General features: G+C 44.2%; 1 pseudogene; it reads left to right on the plus strand.

Moving 5' to 3' along the window:
• The first annotated feature begins 30 nt into the window (after positions 1 to 30).
• Positions 31 to 1082, plus strand: LOC102850048 (annotated as a pseudogene).
• The last annotated feature ends 4535 nt before the right edge of the window (positions 1083 to 5617 follow it).

Below are 5617 nucleotides of genomic sequence, written 5' to 3' on the forward strand. Positions count from 1 at the left end.
CGCTGATGCGTCCTGGGGAGCCCGGACCCCATGGAGGCGCCAGAGCCGGCCAAGGTGGACACTGGCCCTGGAGGCCGCGACGAGACCGGTGCGAGGGGGACCCCCGAAGGCACCGCGCGCCCCGAGGCACCATCCTGCCGGCTGCAGGACTTGGACACACTATCCACCGTCGGCACGGGCACGTTTGGCCGTGTGCAGCTGGTCAGGGAGAAGTCCGGCAGGCATTTCTTTGCCCTCAAGACAATGTCCATACCCGAGGTCATCCGGCTGAAGCAGGAACAGCATGTCCACACGAGAAGGCTGTCCTCGAGGAAGTCCGGCACCCTTTCATTGTCCGCCTGCTCTGGACATCTCACGATGACAGCTTCCTGTACATGCTGATGGAGTTTGTCCCAGGCGGCGAACTTTTCAGCTACCTCCGCAACAGGGGTCACTTCAGCAGCCCCACGGGCATGTTCTACTCAGCCGAGATCGGCTGTGCCATCGAGTACCTGCACTCCAAGGACATCGTCTACCGAGACCTCAAGCCCGAGAATATCCTGCTGGACCGCGAGGGCCACGTCAAGCTCACCGACTTTGGCTTCGCCAAGAAGCTGGTGGACAGGACGTGGACCCTTTGTGGAACCCCTGAGTACCTGGCCCCTGAGGTCATCCAGAACAAAGGGCATGGCAGGGCCGTGGACTGGTGGGCACTGGGCATCCTCATCTTCGAAATGCTCGCAGGATTCCCTCCATTTTTCGATGACAACCCGTTCGGCATTTATCAGAAAATCCTGGCCGCCAAAATAGATTTCCCCAGAAATATGGATTTCTATGTCAAAGACCTCATCCGGAAACTCCTCATGGTGGACAGGACCAAAAGGCTTGGGAACGTGAAGAATGGAGCCAGTGACGTCAAACAGCATCGGTGGTTCCGTGTGGTCGACTGGGACAGCGTCCCGCTCAGGAAATTAAAGCCTCCCATCGTCCCCAAATTGTCCAGCGATGACGACACCTCCAACTTTGAGACATACTCGGACAGCGACTGGAAGAAGCCTTCTTCTTTGTCTCCTCAGGATCTGGAGGTGTTCAAAGATTTCTGAAGACCACAATCCTTGCTGAGAAGGAAGGTGGCCTCAGCACCAGACGGAGCGGCCCCACCTGTGTGCCACCCCTGCTCGGCGCCCACCTGCCACAGTTCCCGGCACACGTGGTGACGTCCACTTCCCTGTGGCCTCTGTGGATCCATGGAACCAGGAGAGGCGAGTGGAGGGGGGTACTCTGGATACCCTCTTGCTGGACTTTGGAAGCCTGGCTGCCACCTGCATCGTTGGAAGTTCTAAAAACAGTCCAGAAACAAACAAACAAGACAGCTGGCCTGTGGATGGTTGCTGTGTTAGCAATTATGTTTTGTCTTCTCCTGTGCTGCATGCCTTACCTTCAAACACCTTTCCGTTCCAGTACAGCAGGCCCCATCCGACCGTCTTCTCGTGCGGGTCTCCTCCTGCCTGCTCCTGAAAAAATGCACATTTTTATATTCTACAGACTCTCCTCATGTCTCCTACCAGGCGTGCTTGCAGCCCCTGCTAATCTGTCCTCATGGGGGACAGAAAGGGGAGAGAACCATCCTCAAAAAATGATGAATACGGCATTTTTTTCATCATCTCATATGCACTGTAGTTATTTATGAAAAGAGAAAATTAATTATGCGACAGAAAAAAAAATTTAAAAAAAAAATCCTTGCCTCCAAGGAGCAGCCTGTTTCACCTTCTCCAGGATGGACCTGTTTGTTCCCTTAGCAGTCCATGTATATTCAGTTCTCTTCTCCAGCACCACAACTCAAAAGCATCAATTCTCCTATCATCCTTAGTCATTGTCTAGCTCTCTGATGCATAGCAAGTAATTGAGAAGATCATGGCCTAGATCAGGGGCACATGCAATTCCTGGATGCTGGAACCAAGAGCGTTGATTGTGGAGCCAAATAAGGTGAAACTGTGAACAATCTCAATCTCTTCATCATCTATCATAATGCTTCCAATTGGCCCAGTGGTGAGGATCTTTGTTTTCTTGATGTTGAACTTCATATTGAAGGCTGCAGTCCTTGACCATCTGCTTCAAGTCTTCCTAAGTTTCACCGAGCAAGATTATGTCATCTGCATAATGCAAGTTGTTGATGAGCCTTTCTCCAATCCTGATGCCACATTCCTCCTGATAGAGCCCAGCTTCCCAGATGATCTGTTGGACATAAAGATTGAAAAAGTGTGGAGATAGGATGCATCTGGCATACACCTTTCCTGATTTTAAACTGTGCAGTATTTTCTTGGCTCTGCTGCTTCCTAGTCCAAGTATAGATTTCACATAAACTCAATCAAGTGTTCTGGGATTCCAATTCTTTTCAAAATCAACTGCACTTTGTTGTGATTCACATAGTCAGAAGGGTTTGCATAGTCAATGAAACACAGATAGACATTGTCTCTGGTACTCTATGCTTTCAGCTAGGATCTGTCTAACATTCACTATAAATTCCCTAATGTCACAGCCTCTTTTAAACCCAGTCTGCACATTTGGCAGTTCTCTGTTGATAGATACGTATTTTTGGATAATATTCTACAGGAGCTTGCTTGCATGTGATATTAATGTCATTATTCGACCAGATGAGCTGCAGGAGGATATCAAGAATATCATCCATGAAGAATGCAAAAGGTTAGTACAAAGATGGAGGAAGAAAGAACTCTGAATATGCACTAGAGCACTGAGAAGCCAAAGCAAAGGGGAAAATCAGGAAATTAAGGAGCTGAAAAAAGATTTCCAAGGGCAGCATGGGAAGACAAAGCAAAGTATTATAATGAAATGTACAAACAGCTGGAGTTGGAAAATCAAGAGGGATGAACTTGCTCAGCATTTCTTAAGCTGAATGAAAGGAAAACCAAGTTTAAGCCTCTAGTTGTATTTCTTAAGGATGCTGTGGGTAGAATGTTGAGTTACTAAGGAGGCATCAAAAGAAGATGATAGTAGTACACAGAGTCACTATACCAAAAAGATTTGGCTGAGACAGAAGAATTTCATGAAACTACATATGATGAAGAAGGAAGTTCAAGCTGCTCTGAAGGAATTGGCAAAAACAAGGCCCTGGGAATTGATGGTATACCAATTTATGTGTTTTGTGCTCACCAAATTGTGTCAAGAAATCTGAAGAACAACCACCTGGCCAGCTGACTGGTAGAGATCCATACTTGTTCCCATTCCCACAAAGTATGGAAATTCTAAGGAAGCATGCCTAAAAACATGCCCAAAGTATGTGAGATGAAGCTTCACCATCCTTGCCTCTAACGAACAATCTGATTGTACCTTCTCCAAGACATACCTGTTTGTTCTTTTGGCAGTCCACAGAGTATTCAGTACTCTTCTCCAATACCACAACTCAAAGGCATCAATTCTTCTGTCACTCATTGTTCAGCTCTCAGATATATAGCAAGGTGAAAAGGCCATGGTTCAAAACAGGTGCACTTTAGTTTTTAAACTGACATCATTACTCCTCAGTAATTTGGAGAGGTCCTTAACAGCAGACTTTCCCAACAAAATATGTCTCCTGATTTTCTGACTACTGGCAGCAAGGGTGTTGATTGTGGATCCAAATAAGATTAAATAACTGACAGTTAAATCTTCTCCATCTATCATGATGTTCTATTAATCCTGTGGTGAGGAGCTAGTTAGTATTTGCCAAACACTCAAGGGACTGACTTGCTGAGACTTGGGAAACTTGTGTCTTGAGTTATGATTTTCATAAGCCTTTAGTGTATCTTCTTACTTAATCTCTAAAATGAGCCATGCTTGCCTTGCCCACCTCAACAGAATTATGCAGAATCTTCAGTGTCATGATATGAGATTGTGTAAGTAAAAGCAACTCTCTAGATGGCTGGAGTTCTAGTAGGCTAGTGGGTAAGGAGTTGGCCCTGCCAATCTAAAGGCATTTGGAGTCTAAAATCTTCTTGAGAGTCAGCTATAAATTCTAAGTTAGTAGCAAAGAATTGATAAGTGTAGGAAATTTTTCCTATTCAAATCTTTCTCTGCCTTTTCCTACTGGTTTACATAAAATCATTTCTATACATTGTACTTCATTCATGTGCGTTGTTTTTTATATATTCCTTCCTATTCATTTTATCTTATATAACTAATTACTCTTGATCAATGCCTGATCACCTTGTCTCATTAAGTCCCCATTTCACTTCGCCAGTCTTTCACATCCCCCATCTATCCACTAACCACTACTGTCCTAGTAATTTCCCTCTTTACCTTTCTTTCATCTTCCCTTCCTCCCCCTCTTTTCAACAGCTAAACATATCCTGTTCCTATCTGCTGATTGCAATAGTCATATTATCCTCATGTCTATTTTTTCTAGATAAAGCTTCCCATGTCCTGGTCTTTTACCATTTCCATTGTGCATCTCTTTCTGCTCTCCTGGTTTGTGGAATTGAACTGGAGAAAGTACTCGTGTGACTTCCTAGCAGTTTCAGGTCTTGCTATCAGAGAGAGAAGCCAGTATACAAAAAGAGTAGAAAGCTGAAGGTAGAAATTTACTAAAGGAGTTTTTTTCTACCCAAAAGAATAGATAGGTAGATAATAGATACATACATACATACATACATACATACATACCATACATACATACATAAAATTACTTTCACCATTACTGTATGTTGAGCAAAAGATCTGAGAAGCTAGACCATATGAAGAAGAAAGTAGCATCAAGATTAAAGGAATAGTCTTTAACAAGGTGCAATATGCACATGGCATGCACAGTGGTGTTTGCTGAAAGTCAAGGGGAATTGAAACACTAGAGAAGATCAAAACCTCAAGAAAAATCCTTGCAACAGGACCTATAAACATCATCATGATTAATGACGAAAAGTTTAGTTGTTACATATTTCCTTTCACCTGGGTCCACAATCAACACCTATGGAAGCAGCAGTTGAGAAATTAAACAGCATATTGCAGTGGACAAAAACTACTAAAGAGCAAGGATATCACCTTGAGGACTGAGGCATATCTGACCCAAGATGGAGTATTTTCAGTTGCCTCACATGTGTGTGAAAGTTGGACAGTAAACAAGGAAGGCTGAAGAAGAACTGATGCCTTTAACTCAGGATATTGTGAGGAATGTTGAATGTACCATGGACTGCCAAAGGAACAAACACATCTGTCTTAGAAGGAGTGCAACCAGAAGAATATTTCTTAGAAGTAAGGGTGGTGAAATTTCATCTCACACCTTTCGGGCATACTATCAGGAGGGGCCATTCCCTGGCAAAAGGCATCATATTTGGTAAAAGGTAAGTAGAGGGTCAACAAAGGAGAGGAAGTTCCATTCAGTTGTACATAGGATTCCTGTGAGTTGGAGTGAACTCAACAGCACCTAACAACAGTGTCATTGGAAGAAATGTTGCTGGTTTGGTAGATTAGTCATTGCACTGCTAACTGAAAGGTTGATGGGACAAACCCACCGGCCACTGAAAGAGAAAGATGTAGCAGTCTGTATCCATAAAGATTTACAGTCCTGGAAATTCCAAGAGGTATTTTACTCTGTTCGTGTAGGGTCAATATGAATTGGAATTGAATTGATGGCAGATGAGTGGGCATAGTA

This window comes from Elephantulus edwardii, unplaced genomic scaffold, assembly GCF_000299155.1.
Source record: "Elephantulus edwardii isolate Elephantulus edwardi_28Jun2011 unplaced genomic scaffold, EleEdw1.0 scaffold00096, whole genome shotgun sequence".
In the NCBI taxonomy this organism is placed as follows: Eukaryota; Metazoa; Chordata; class Mammalia; order Macroscelidea; family Macroscelididae; genus Elephantulus; species Elephantulus edwardii.